A 14940-nucleotide genomic window follows, 5' to 3' on the forward strand; every position below is an offset into this window, starting at 1 on the left:
ATATCTTACATAACTTTTATCCTTTTTTATCTACTTGATCCATCAGATCCTGATAAAAGTATATTGAAAATATTCTACTGAGAATATGAATTAATCAACTTCTCTTTATAATTTAGTCATGTTAAGTGCATACAAATTCATAATCATTGTATGTTCTTTTTTTTTTTTTTTTTTTGGCTGTGCTGGGTCTTCATTTCTGCACGCAGGCTTTCTCTAGTTGTGGCGAGTGGGGGCTACTGTTTGTTGTGGTGCACAGGCTTCTCATTGTGGTGGCTTCTCTTGTTGTGGAGCACGGGCTCTAGGTGCGAGGGCGTCAGTAGTTGTGGTACGCAGGCTTAGTAGTTGTGGTGCATGGGCTTAGTTGCTCCTTGGCATGTGAGATCTTCCCGGACCAGGGCTCGAACCCATGTTCCCTGCACTGGCAGGTGGATTCTTAACCACTGTGCCACCATGGAAGCCCCTCATTATATAATCTTGATGGGATGTTGCTTTTATGATGTATACTTTAGGCTTAAATTTTATTTGGTCTGATAGAAATATTGCTAGGCATGTGTATTAGTTTCCCAAGGCTGCCATAACAAATTACCACAAACTGGGTGACTCAAACCACAGAAATTTATTTTCTCATGTTTCTGGAGGCTAAATGTCAGTAACAAGGTATTAGTAGGGCTGTGCTCCCTCCTAATCCTGTAGGAGAGGATCCTTCCTTGCCTCTTCCAGCTTCAGGTAACCCTTGACATCCCTTGGCTTGTGGCAGCATAACTCCAATCTGGGTCTCCACAACCACATGGCCATCTTTCTATGTGTCTGTGTGTCTCTCTTCTCATAAGGACACCAATCATATTGGATTAAGGATCCATCCTACTCCAGTATGACCTCATCTTAACTAATTACATCTGCAATGACTATTTCCAAATAAGGTCACATTCTGAGGGGCTGGGGGTTAGAACTTCAACATATTGTTTTGGGGGACACAACTCAATCCATAACCACACGTTTATTTTTGGTTTGCATTGGATGGGTATATCTTTTTCTAACTTTTTATTTTCAATCTTTCTTTGTGGTTTTGCTTTAGGTATACTTCTTATAAACTTTGTTCATTTTTTATCTAATCTGCAAGTCTATCTTTTAATAGGTTATCTGTTTACATTTATTATAATGACTAATATATTTTAACTTATTTCTGCCATATTTAGTTTTCTGTTTACCACCCCTTTTCTTTGCTTCATTGTTATTTTCCTTTCGAGCTTGCCTAGACTCCCCCCACAAAGCAGAGTCTGAGATAAGGGCTTGTTGGCAGCTTATTTTAGGAAATGATTCCAGGAAGAGTAGAGGAGGGGGCTGAATGGAAAGCTGATCACCACCATGAGCAAAGGGACCCACTACAGACCCTCAGAGGAGGTATATAGAATGCAGCCTTGTCTATAGAGATGTTAATAGTGTTTTTTGAATGTGGCTGTATCATTTTAATTTTCTCTTTATGTATCATATATCATTGTTATATGTTTGAAGCAGAGGGTATTCCTCCCAGCATGAACTTACATCAGTGTCTTGGCTGTCATTTAACTTTCACATAATCCTATGAGGCACTTTATCACCTCCATTTTAGAGAAATTGAGTCTCAGAGAGGTGAAGTAACTTGCCTGAAGTCACACAGCCAAAAAGGGATGGAGCCAGAACTCATACTCTGGTCTGTTTGATTCCACAGCCATTCCTCTTAACCACAAACTCTACTGTGTTATGTGGTGTTGGGTGCAAGTCGAAGCTAGCCCATGTTTACTTGAGTTTCAGTGGCACGTCTTATCTCAACCTCATCAGTCCTCATATGGGGTACAGTTCTTCCATGAAGAAGAGCAAGCTACTGGACACCAAGCAACTAGATGGTGTCTGTGTGGTTTGACCCCATCTCTGTCCAAACAGGAGTATTCTAGAGAGACCCTGAAAATTACAGAAGCAAAGAGATTTCATAACCTTTATTAAAGAAGGGTTTTTGTTTTTGTTTCTGTTTTGGGCCCACAGCTCTATCTACTCCCCACAGAGTGTGGATTACTAGGTAAATCAGGTAATTATTGCCTAAGTCAGGGACTACTGTGATTGAGAAATTAACCATGTCTGTTTTTCTTCTGCAGGCTCACTGGAAAAGAATGTGAGGTATTTTCCCCTCTTCCTCTCCAGAGGCCCCTGTGTTTTGGAGGGCTGGGCTTCTCTTGCCCCAGGGAAGAGTTAGAGGCCTTAGATTTTCTAAGGGTCTGGAGACTTAGCACTACTTGTTAGAGGTGGAGAGGGCTGGGGAGGGGCCCTGGGGCCCAGAGGTCATTAAAGGCTGGCAGGACCCTTGAGTGCTGGGCCTCCACCAGGCACTCTGGAGGTGGCAGGGCCTTTGGGGAGGGCCTAAGAAGGGGGAAGAGATGTCTGGGGGCCCTTGGTTTGGAGATGTTGCTGTGGGCAGCAACAGCAGCCTCTAACTGGTCTACTAGGGCTTGGACCATAGGCAACTCAGCAGTGACCATCACAGACCTGGTGCCCTTTGCCAAGTTTCGGGAATCCTGAAGTACTCGGAGTTCTGCGAGGAAGGAGAGTGAAGGGCCCTGAAAAGTGGCTGGGATTGAATTATCTGAGGTCCTGGTAGGTGGGGGTCTAAGTATGATTTAATTTGATTTAGAAAATTCGTGAAATGTGTCATGGAACACATTCCTAAGTGTTGTGGAACAATTTATATCAGTTACGCTAATAATGACCAAATCCTGAGGGAATTTTTCTAACATATTTGGTAAAATAGGTCTTACTATTTTTTTAATCTTTTGGAAATGGTTGATCAATAACTGACAGGATATAACTATTCCAAGCCCTTCTTCTGGTAAAAATATCCTCATCCTGGTAATTTAAATTCCAAATTACCTCCAGATGAGGCTTTAAAAACACCCTGTGATTAAATCCACACCAAATGGAGTTTCTGTGGGAACCTTTGCTGACTCAGAGGGACGACCTGTGAGTTTTTTGAAAGGCCCGGGATCTGGACTGGGCTAGAAATGAGACTTGGGGCTGAGGAACCCATGACTCAGCCTTGGGGTTCCTGGCCCCGGACGCTTGCCCAGAGCTGAACGTTCGACTGAAAGGCCTTAGAAGGAGCGCAATGCGAATCTCTCTGGAATCTCAGGACCCTTTCTCACCTACCCTTATTAGACCAAGGAGGCAGAGCTGCAGGGGTGGGACCGACAGGCATTAGGCTGGGCCTGGGGGTTGGGAGCGAGCCAGTGCCTGAGTCTGTGCATCTGTATGTGTCTGTGTTTGAGTCTGCGTGTTTGTCTCTGCGTGTGTGTGTGTGTGTGTGTGTGTGTGTGTGTGTGCGCGCGCGTGCGCCGCGTGCATCCTTGGCAGGGAGAGGGCGTCAGGAAGGCCCTTGATTCTAGGTTTCCTAAGAGAAAGTGGTTCACAGCACAGGTGTCCAAATTTCTTGGACCAGAAGCCCGCCAGGGTCTCGCAGACCACCTGTAGCCCAGCACACGTGGCTCTGGCCTGTGTTGCGGGCAAGGAACAGGATCTTCTTTTTAGCTGAGAGCGGTGGGCACAAGAAGGAGCAGGGTGGAGAGTGTGGGGGGAGCCGGCCAGCACCCTGGGCGAGGGGATGGGGAAACCGAGGCAGGGAGGGCAAACTTTACGCCAAAGCCCTCAGAACAACGGGTTAATTTCCAGCAGGAGGGCTGAGCCTTGCGGCGCGCCGTCCCCCATGGCGTGCGCACGCGCTGACGCTAGGCCCCGCCCCCCACCCGCCATTTTCTCTCCAGTTCCCCGCCCGCCTGGGGGACGCTTCTTCCAGTGCTGCGGCATGCCGGAAGGGCTACCGTTTTTTTTCGAGCTCTGCTTTAGTTAGGCACTCTGCTGGGCACATGCCACTTGGGATCTCATTGAATGTGCTTGGTGACTGTAACCTAAGGTTTGTTACCGCTATTTTACAGGTGAGGAAACATGCCCAGAGAGGGGAAGTGGGTTGCTCAAGAGAACGGGCTGATGAGTGTCAGAGGTGAGGCAGGAGCCGTGTGTGCTGAGGGCAGAGTCTTACCTGACAGTCCTCTACCTGTGGACTTCTACATTTAGAAGTGCGTGTAGGCACGCGCTCACACACGCACGCAAGCAAGCGCGCGCCTTGAGGGCCCCCTTATGGAAGACGAATGGCCCAGACAGCAAGGGGTTCCACTTTATGGTGGTCTCTATTTACGAGACACACAAACAACAACAGGGCTTCCCTGGTGGCGCAGTGGTTGAGAGTCCGCCTGCCAATGCAGGGGACACGGGTTCGTGCCCCGGTCCGGGAAGATCCGCGGAGCGGCTAGGCCCGTGAGCCATGGCCGCTGAGCCTGCGCGTCCGGAGCCTGTGCTCCGCAACGGGAGAGGCCACAACAGTGAGAGGCCCGCGTACCGCAAAAACAACAACAAGAGAACTGTAGGCCTAGGGAAAGTTAGCCATTCTTTTACACCCCTCTCCTCTTTCTGGGGATGGAAAATAGTCTCTAATTAGCATAGTGTTAAGAGCATGAGCTTTGGAATCAGCCTGTGATTTCATTTTCCGTTTATTAGCTCTGTGATCCTGATGACTCAGCCTATGTAAGCTTCAACGTCTTCATCTGAAAAATGGGATGATAGTATTTACCTTGTTGGCTGTTGTGTGGATTAAATGAGGCCATGCCCATGGATGAACAATGTTGGATGCCCAATAATCAACCAATAATTGGAAGCTTTATTCACAATAACAACGGTGGTAGCAACAAAAGCAGCCAAAGCACCTGGATGAGCACAGAAGCATCTGGATGATCACAAAAGCAAGGTGAGCTTGGTCCTCTGTAGCAACAGAGGGTGTGACATCTGTGTTTTTGTCAAAAGTCTGGAGGGGTGCCAAAAGCAGGGAGAAGGAGGAGGTGAGCAGCCTGCTGACTGGCCTGGAAGAGGGAGGGGACGGACGTCAGGGACCCTTAACCTTGAGGTGGAAAGTTCTATGATTGATCCGATGGGTGTCTCTAGCCTCCAATTCCTCTGTTCTCAGAGTTTTAATTGGGCACACCAAGTACTCGGCATTGATAAAGATGCGACAAGTGTGACCCAAAATAAGGGCTGGAAGCCAGTACTGGGAGGGAAGGTAAAGGAAGGGGGGCAGCCTGGCACCAGGTGCCAGAGCGTGTCTGCCCTTTGTCGCCATCACCTGTCAGCTGGGAATTCTGCACGTCATCAGTGCAATGGAGTACGACCAGCCCAGAGTCAAGACCCTGTTATGGACCAGCCGTGGCTTCTGTCAACACCAGTGCGTCTCAGGGGGGAAGCATTTTTAATGGTTTTAATGGTCTTGATTAACAAAAAAGATCCTTAAACATTTTTAAAACATATATTAAAGCAATACAGAAAAAGTATGAAAGTAAATAGAGTGATGTAGATTTTTCAGGATGTGTATATTATACACATACATACATATATGTATACATATACATACATATTAACTTTTTATTATGGAAGTTTTCAAACAGACATAAAAGTGGCACAAATACCATGGTGAACCCCCATGTACTCATGATCAGCCTTCAACAACTGGAGTGGTGGGTATGTGAGAGCTCCAATGAAAGCAACATGGCTTTTAACATTTTTCCAATATGTTAATGAGCTCCAGTGACCCCATAATGCAAATGTGTTAAACCTCCTGGTAGCCAAGCACCCCAAATTACTTCCCATCTCATTCCCCAACTGCCTTGAGCCCCTATCTGAATGAAGTAAGAAAGACGTCAGTGAATTAACTTGCCCAACATCATACAGGAAGCTTGGCTAGTGCCTGAAACATAGGAGGTACTCCCTCAGAGTTGAAAAAACAACCATTATAGTAGAATAAGAACTAATGTTTATTGAGCAGTTACTATGTGCCAGCCTCTCTTCTGGTCGCTCTACCTTCAGTATTAGCTCACTGAATTCTCACACCAGACCTGTAATGTGTATCCTCTCTTCATCCCTGTTTTACAAATGAGGAAATCTGACACAAAGAAGTTAAGCCACTTGCCCAACTTCACACAGTTATTTAGAGGCAGAGCAAGGATTTAGACTCAAGCTTCCTGACTCCAGAGCCTGCCGCCTTTTTTTTTTTTAAGATGTTGGGGGTATGAGTTTATTAATTAATTTATTTATTTTTGGCTGTGTTTGGGTCTTCGTTTCTGTGCGAGGGCTTTCTCTAGTTGTGGCAAGCGGGGGCCACTCTTCATCACGGTGTGCGGGCCTCTCACTATCGCAGCCTCTCGTTGCGGAGCACAGGCTCCAGACGCGCAGGCTCAGTAGTTGTGGCTCACGGGCCTAGTTGCTACGCGGCATGTGGGATCCTCCCAGACCAGGGCTCGAACCCGTGTCCCCTGCATAGGCAGGCAGATTCTCAACCACTGCGCCACCAGGGAAGCCCAGAGCCTGCCTTCTTAAGCACACAAACAAAGCCTGACACGGGCAAAATGATTCCTGCTGGGAAAGATGAGTATGGAGAGGAGAGCCTCTTGTATGGAACAGGCACGGGGCTAAACATTTCCCTGTGACATCCTAACAATCCCGGCCACAGAGCCTGTGGACCTCAGTGGGAGAGAATGTCAGCATTCTTCCTGAATGAGGAGCCATCCTGGTTTCCCCAGTGCCAGGCCTTGGGTGAGATTCACGTTTTGAAAATATAAATACCTTATGTGTAAAAACTATTCATAGAAAAAAGTCAGGGAAAATATCCACCAAGTATTAACAAATGCTGGTCCTCACCCACAGTGGGATAGGGTCAGGGGGATGATAGGGATTTTTCTTTTTTTTTTGTTCATCTCAATTTTCTAATTTTTCTACAATGAGTATGAGTTATTTGTGTTACAGAGAGTAAAGGAAGGGAAGAGGAAAATATAAAAGAAGGGAAAATGGTACTCTCAAGTGGCCTTCAGCACTTTGGGGCTGGGATGGGAACAAGGCAGCAGGTGGAGAGGTTGGGAGCTCCAGGCAATGTGAACATGGGTGGCGGGGGACGCTAGGCACCATCTTGGGTTAGGGCCCGACTGGATTTAAAGGTAACGGTGCGTGGGGCTCCCACTCTGTCCTCACAGGACCTGGTGGCCCTCAAAGGCCACAGCAAGTCAGCTTGTTTAAAAATACACACTGCTGCCCAGCTCTGGTTTCTGGAGGGGCCTGGTGAGCCGGGAAGCAGCCGCGGCCTGACACCTCCGGGCCCACACTCATTTGGCAGATGCTCCAGGGATGGGGCTGTTTGTTCTCAAACGCTGCATCTTTGGGATTAAAAATAACCCTCCCCTTGACTTGGCTTGGCTCTGCTATCCCTGCCCTGGTGGCAGAGATGGGCGAAATGATCCCAGACTTAGGTGTTTTCAGCCTGGACAGACCTTCTATCCACCATGGTCCCCTGCCCAGCAAGCTACCCTCCATCATTAGCCCTTGATTAGAAAGGGGGGGAAAGCAAGGAGTTTGCAATGTCTACCAGGTAGGAAGGTGACAAAGCCTCACTGGTATAGCCATGCAGATGCCACTAAAATAGCAACAGAGTGCTCTTAAAGCGAAAGTGCCAGGCCCTTTATCAACTATTTATTTATCACCTGTTGAGCACCATACATACACGTGTGAGTTCTGCGGCAGCATGAGATGGGATCTGAGGGTGCCACAAGGTACAACTTGTCCCCAAATATCTATGCCAGTTAAAAATCCCACTATCAGATTACTCCTTTCAGACCAGAAAGTTGTGCCCCCATAGCCCCCTGTTAAGATGTGTGGGAGGGTTGGTGCTGGGGATTAAAAGTAAGTTTTCTTAGGTTGGTAAAGATCGTTTCAATTTAGAAATCTTACACATACAGGGGCTCACTTCCATTCTGATCCTCAGTCTTGGGGCCGAGGGTCCACAGGTGGGCATAATTTGTCTCCTTTATAGAAGAGCCTCAGAGAGATGAAGGCAGTGGAGGGGATGTGGCTGTGATTGGAACCCATTGATCCTCCCATCATGGCCAATCAGTGACCCCATTACCTGCTTAGCTCCTCAGGACCCTGAGGAGAGTGGGTGGGAGCACAAGTGCCCTTCGGGAGAAAACCCAGCTCTGGCGATGGGGCGGCAGAAGAGGGGCTGAGAGGCAAAGCCACACCTCACGCCTTCACAGCTTGACCTGTGGCCAGCCCGCTTCACAGACATAGAAGGAAGGGTGCTGGAGCTACCCATCCTGCAAACAGGATGACAAAAAGGATTCACCTGGAGTTCCAGCTGCACTTGTTTTGTGCTGCTGCCTGAAGCACCGTGTTGAGAACACGACACGATAGATTATTGATGTCTGCCCCTAGTGCCAGATTAGGGCACGATGAGACGTGTGTTTCAAATGTTTGCCATCCCTGCCCACCCGGAACCCCACAGTGAGGATAATGATGGGAGTGGTCCTGCAGGGTAAGGGGTGGAGGGAGGTACAGACCACAGCACCAGACACTTCTTGCCTTAATATCAAGACAACTGCTGACAGCCTGATGCCACTAGCAAATGATGCAGAACCTGATAGAGTCCACTCTCCCACCTGGAAAGTGAAGTCACAGTGTTCATCTGATGCCCACTTAGAGGCCTGTGAGATAACTGGGGAATGCTTTAGAAGCAAGGTGTCCCATCGATCCAAGAAAGCAGTCTGGAGGTTGCAGCCATGCCCCTGTTTGGCCATCGATGTCTTCCTGAGAGTCAGTGTGGAGGAGGAATGGGATATCTGAGATGGGTAGAGAGCATTCCAAATGTTGAAGCCCAAGGAGCCCTTTGGGGCCATTGGGAGGGCTCCACACGCTCTTGGGTATTGGCTCTCATGGCTGGACAAGGAGAAAGAATTACTCTTAGGTGGATAAGACAGCTCCTATAGCCCCCAGTCTTGGGGTTCTCATGGGAAAATGAGGGGCCTGAGTAGCAGTGAGATTGGGCTAGCAGTCACCTCCCCTACATATTAATGACTGTCTTGCTGAGCATCCCTGATTTCCCTCCTTCCCCAGCTCAGCCTCCTGGGACTCAAGATTTCTTTGCCTCTCTTGCTCTCCTAGGACACCCCACTCAGGCTTATTACCAACCCTGCCTTTCTCAAGCCTCCAAACTCAGTCCCTCATGCCCTTGACTTAATGATCTCAGCTTTTCTATTATAAAGACAAAGCTGAAACCCCCCTTTTTTTCCATCATAAAAGCAAAACTTTCCTCTTCGCCTCTAGATGTGTCTCTCCCTTCATGTCCTCCATCCTGCCACTGCTGTGAAAGGCTTGTCTCTTTGCCAAGGAACCGAGCCCACCCCACCACTGGTGTGTTTCATCCCATCTACCGGCTGTTCCCTCCTCCAGGATTTTCCAGCTCTTTCTCTGCAGGGACACTGTCCTGCTTTGGAGAGCTTCCTGCACAGGCTGAGACGCTGTCTTGCACCCGGGGCCTTTGGAGCCACCTGCCAACCCCTCCCTTCCCTTCATTGCCAAATAAAGAGTGTCTCTGGCTTGGTGGGTTGGTTGGCTGATTGATAGATTGCTACGAAGGCTGCCTTAGCCTCCCCATCACCACCACCCTTCCTCTGCCTTTGGGCCCCAACACAAAGGGCTTCTTATCACCAAGCCCTGGGCTTTGGCCAGTCCTGGAGTCTCTTCCCTCCAGCCCACAGACTGCTCACCTGCCTTTTCCTCATGGTTCCCATGCCCCACATTACCTTGGGCGTCCAGGTGTTCCCTGAATTCTGAGCATGACTCACCTCAGAATCAACAGCTCCACACTGAGGAATCTCAACTTGTCACAAAGCCTCTGTTTCCTGTGTTAAATGATGAGGTGACCGTAATACCTGCCTCACAGAGTTATCGTAAAAACAAAATAGGATAATAAGTGCAAAGTACTTAGCATAGTGCTGGATGACATTAAGTGCTCAATAGATAATAGTCGTTATTGATTATCTTAAAGAGCTAATGCATCCTCCCATGCCTCTGGTTATGGGCAGCTCAGTACATCATCACTTAGCCACTTCACTGTTGGGCATCACTCCATTTGTTTAGCAAGTTTCCCTTGTTTTTGTTTTGTTTTGTTTTAAATACTAACAGAATGCAAAGTATGTGCAAGGTACTCTCTTAAGTACTTTACAAATTTTAATTATTTTAACCTCATGGCAATGCAATAAGGTATCCCTGTCTTAACAGAAGAGGGATAAGTAATTTATCCGAGATCATAGAGTTAAGTGGCCAGGAGTTGAACCCAGGCAGTCTGACTCCTGAATTCTTGTGCTTAACACTGTACTCAGCTGCCTGTTAGCTTGAGCTTAATTAAAAAGACACAAATTAACTTCTGCTCATGCAAGCACTCTGAAGTAACACAGACCAGTCCCCACACTGGTTTCATTAAGGTCCAGCCACTGCATCTTATTTGTTTCTTCATTCATTCATTTAAAAAGCATGTAAGGAATATTTAGTATGTGCTGGCAATACGATGTGCTGAGGCCCAGTGGTGAACAAGACAGGCGTGGCCCGGGCTCTTGCACTGCTGCCAGTACCTAACAGCTGCTGATCGTGCCTGGCACACAGTAGGAGCTCCGAGGACTAGTGTGGTCTGGGTCTCTACGGAAAAGCCCCCTATCGTAGGCGGCCCCCGTCATCCCTGCCCCCAGAGGGGTTACGGCTGGAACACAAGGTTCCACTAGAGGGCGCTGTTCAGTAGCGCTGTCGCGAGGACTCACTTCTGTGCAAGAGGGGGGATTTGAAGGGCAGTGTTGGGGGATGTTCAGGGAATCCTGGAGGGTTTTAGAGCTGAAAGGATCGCTCGCATTTTACCAGAGAGGTCCTACAGCAGGACTATGACCAAGTCCTCTGAGTCCAACACGCTGATGGCCGCGGCCAACTTCTGGGCCTTGGGAGAACTTCCTGGGATGCACTGGCCACTCCCCTTTTGGGTTCCTACCAGCCAGCCCAGTGCTGGCCCCTCCCTCTCCATGCCTTTCTCAAGGGCATCCCCTTCCCCATCCCCAAAGTCTCACAACCAGGGCTGAGACAAAGGTCTGGTGGAAGAAACAGTGGGCTTCAGGCTTGGAGTAGTTTGGGGTAACCAGGCTAGATGAACCAGTATCACTTAGCCTCCCTGAACTAAACATAGGCAGAGAGAGGAATCCAGTGAGGTAGAAAGCTTGACCCCTGGCCCTATATAGCCTGGGATACAGCCTCTCAGAAAGCTCTGAGGAACTGTCCCGAAGAGATAAGGGAGGAGACAGGACGTATAACAGTTTTTGCCAGGGAAAAAAACATGTAGTCGAACATCGCAAGATTACTGCTAGTCACAAAAACAGACATCTCAAGTTAGTGATTTTAGTGCTTCTCTGTGTATGGGAAGATGCAAGAGTCTGGGCTTATTGGAATTATTCCTTGATATGCACCTTAACTCTCTAAGGCCAGTAGCCTCTTTTTCTCCACCCTGAATTCCCCTCGGGGCTAGCCACAGTGGCTGATGGTTTGATGGGGGGCAACACTCATCTTTTACTGCGATGGCAGGCAGCAGTTTTTTGTCCACACACCTTTTGGTTACCTCCATTCAGTTCCCTACCCCCCCACCCCCACCTTTGGAAACCACAGATCTGATCTCTTTTTCTATGAGTTTGTTTGTTTTTGAAGTATAATTGACCTACAACACTATGTTAGTTCCTGTTATACTGCATAGTGATTCTGTGTTTCTATACATTTCAAAATGATCACTATGGTAAGTCTAGTTACTATCTGTTACCATAAAAGATATTCATAATTATTGACTATATTCCCCCCACTGTACACTTCATACCTGTGACTCATTTATTTAGCAACTGGAAGTTTGTACCTCTTAATCTCCCTCACCTATTTCTCTCCTCCCCCTACCCCCTTCCCCTCTGGCAACTACCTATTTGTTCTTTGTATCTCTGACCTTCTGTTTTGTTATGTTTGTTCATTTGTTCTGTTTTTTAGATTCCACATGTAAGTGAAATCATACCATATTTGTCTTTCTCTGTCTGACTTATTTCACTTAGGATAATATTCTCTGGGTCCATCCACATTGTTGCAAATGGCAAGATTTCATTCTTTCTTGTGGCTGAGTAATATTCCATTGTGTGTGTGTATACACACACACACACACACACACACACACACACACACACATATATACACCAATTTTCTTTATCCATTGATCTGTTGATGGACATTTAGGTTGCTTCCACATCTTGGCTATTGTAAATAATGCTGTAGTGAACATAGGGGTGCATATATCTCTCCTAATTAGTGTTTTCATTTTCTTCAGATAAATACCCAGGCATGGAATTTCCAGATCATATGGTAGTTCTATTTTTAATTTTATGAGGAATTTCCATACTCTTTCCATAGTGGCTGCACAAATTTACATTCCCACCAGCAGTGCACAAAGGTTCCCTTTTCTCCACATCCCTACCAACACTTGTTATTTGTTGTGTTTTGATAACAGCCATTCTGACAGGTGTGACTTGATATCTTATTGTGCTTTTGATTTACATTTGCCTGATGATTAGTGATGTTGAGCATCTTTTCATGTGCCTGTTGGCCATCTATATGTCTTCTTTGGGAAAATGTCCATTCCGATCCTCTGCCCAATTTTTAATTTGGTTGTTTGGGGTTTTTTTGATATTGAGTTGTAGGAGTTCTTTGTATATTTCGTGTACTGGCCCCTTATCTAATATACTGTTGGCAAATTTCTCTCATTCGGTAGGCAGCCTTTACATTTTGTTGATAGTTTCCTTTGCTGTTGCAAAAGCTTTTGATGTAGTCCCATTTGTTTATTTTTGCTTTTGTTTCCCTTACCTGAGGAGACAGATCCAAAAACATATTGCTAAGACCAATGTCAAAGAGTATACTGCCTACGTTTTCTTCTAGAAGTTTTATGGTTTCAGGTCTTACCTTTTAAGTCTTTAATCCATTTTAAATTTATTTTTGTATATAGAGTGAGAAGGTAGTCCAGTTTGATTCTTTTACTTGTAGTTGTCCAGTTTTCCCAGCACCACTTATTGAAAAAGCTGTCTTTTCCTGATTGTATTGTATATTCTTGCCTCCTTTGTCATAGATTAATTGCACATATAAATGTGGGTTCATTTACAAGCTCTCTTATACTATAAGGTTTCTAGGTTAGATACAAACATGGTTACTGTCCTACAGGACAGTAAGACCATAATCTTTGGGATAATCTTTTCTACTGGCTGGAAATCTACAAGTTAATGTGTAACTCCCAGTGTCTGTGTTCTGATCAAATGGTAAATAGGTAAGTCAAACATAGGTGTGTCCTCTGGAGCATTAAATAATCTTGGGCAGTATTGTTAAACAAAGCCCATGTATGTCTTTGAAAGGATGTACTGTACTCTCTTTTGCCTATTTCCAAGTTCTGGATATTTTTTTTCAACAATAGCATGCATCTCTGTCTGAGATTGTCTTGTGCAATTTTTTGCTCATTACCAACGTCAATCTACTAGAGTTAAAGCTCTACAAGGGCATAGACTGTGTTGATCCGTGTTCCCAGATTCTACTTCAGTTCCAGGTGCAAAGTATGTGTTTAATAACTATTTGTTGAATAAAGAAAATAAGATATTTATATCAAAAGTTATGATTGGAGACAGAAAGGAGAATAGAGGTTACCAGGAGCTGAGGAGAGGATGGAGCGAAGAATTATTGTTTAATGAAACTGAGTTTCAGTTTGAGATGGTGAAAAGATTCTGGAGGTGGACAGTGGCAATGGTTGCACAACAACATGAACGTACTGAATGCCACTGAACTGAGCACTTAAAAATGGCTAAAATGGTAAATTTTATATTATGCATACTTTACCACAAAAAAAGTTATATGATTATAATAGCAGCCTCTTGTCTAGGGCTTGTTCTGCACCAGGGTTTGTTCTAAGCACTCTGTGTATCTTGAATAGTGTACTTGCCACAATACTTTACACAGTGGGCATCTTCACTTTTCTCAGACTGAAAGCAAAGGAAGGAAATAGAGAGAAGAAGTAACTTGCCCAAAGTCACCCATCTAGTCAATCATAGAGCTGGTATTTGGGGCCAGGCAGACTTTGTTCCTAACCAGGGGTACACTTATGGTGCAGGTTGTCCATACTGTGTGAGTTTCCAAGAAGGAGTAATCCATCTGCTCTGGAGAAGTCAAGGAAGACTTCCTGGAAGAGTTGGAATGTTAACCAGACACCCTGTTACTCTGCTGTGGTTGCTTCTTTTGACACATTGCTGATGCCAGCTCTCTGATGCTAGTGCTTGCTCCCCACCCCAGAGCCTACCAAAAGACATGTGTGCTGTGGGTGGAGTAAGGAGGGGCCGGGAGGCAGGCGCGGCCTGCACCTCCTCCCCTGACCTCTCTTTTAGGGGTAATAAGCTGACCTTACTGACCTGGAATGGCCAGCACCTGTAAGGAAAGGGGATTTTCTGGCTGCACCTGTGCCCAAAATGCAGCCACCAATTCCCCCTCCTCCAGGGTCAGCTTAATGAGAGTGCCTTGTGGGCTGCTGGGCCCCAGGGGGCAGGGTCTGCACGCAGCCCTTAAATACTTCATTAGCCAGACAATGCCCCACACCTGGTCCAGCCCTGCAGCCCACCAGCTCCGTACAGCTTCCAGGCTCTGAGCGAGAAATGCAGACGTGTGCTCCTGACAGTGGGTTTTTTCTTCGTCTACTTTCTGACCCAACACAGAGAGGCGATTTCACTGCAGATGGTTCCACATTGGAGCTCTCAAAATACTATTCTGCTCCTGCAGCAGTTGGAGGGCACAGACCTGCCCCAGGAACACTGGTCAGACAGGCCCGGCCAATGGAGATATTCTGGGCCCCAAGCACACATTTTATTTAATGTATTTATTTTTTTAACATCTTTATTGAAGTATAATTGCTTTACAATGGTGTGTTAGTTTCTGCTTTATAACAAAGTGAATCAGCTA

At 46.5% G+C, this 14940-nt stretch overlaps 1 long non-coding RNA gene across 1 annotated transcript in view; it reads left to right on the plus strand.

Moving 5' to 3' along the window:
• Positions 1-206: 206 nt before the first annotated feature.
• Positions 207-14940, plus strand: part of LOC109552710 (uncharacterized) — a 122228-nt gene continuing 107494 nt past the window's right edge. Inside the window, exons 1-2 of the long non-coding RNA XR_002179626.3 lie at positions 207-2625; positions 4576-4822. This is a non-coding gene — a long non-coding RNA (uncharacterized lncRNA). The remainder of the gene's footprint in view (positions 2626-4575; positions 4823-14940) is intronic.

The sequence above is a fragment of the Tursiops truncatus genome, chromosome 2, assembly GCF_011762595.2.
Source record: "Tursiops truncatus isolate mTurTru1 chromosome 2, mTurTru1.mat.Y, whole genome shotgun sequence".
Lineage (NCBI taxonomy): Eukaryota > Metazoa > Chordata > Mammalia > Artiodactyla > Delphinidae > Tursiops > Tursiops truncatus.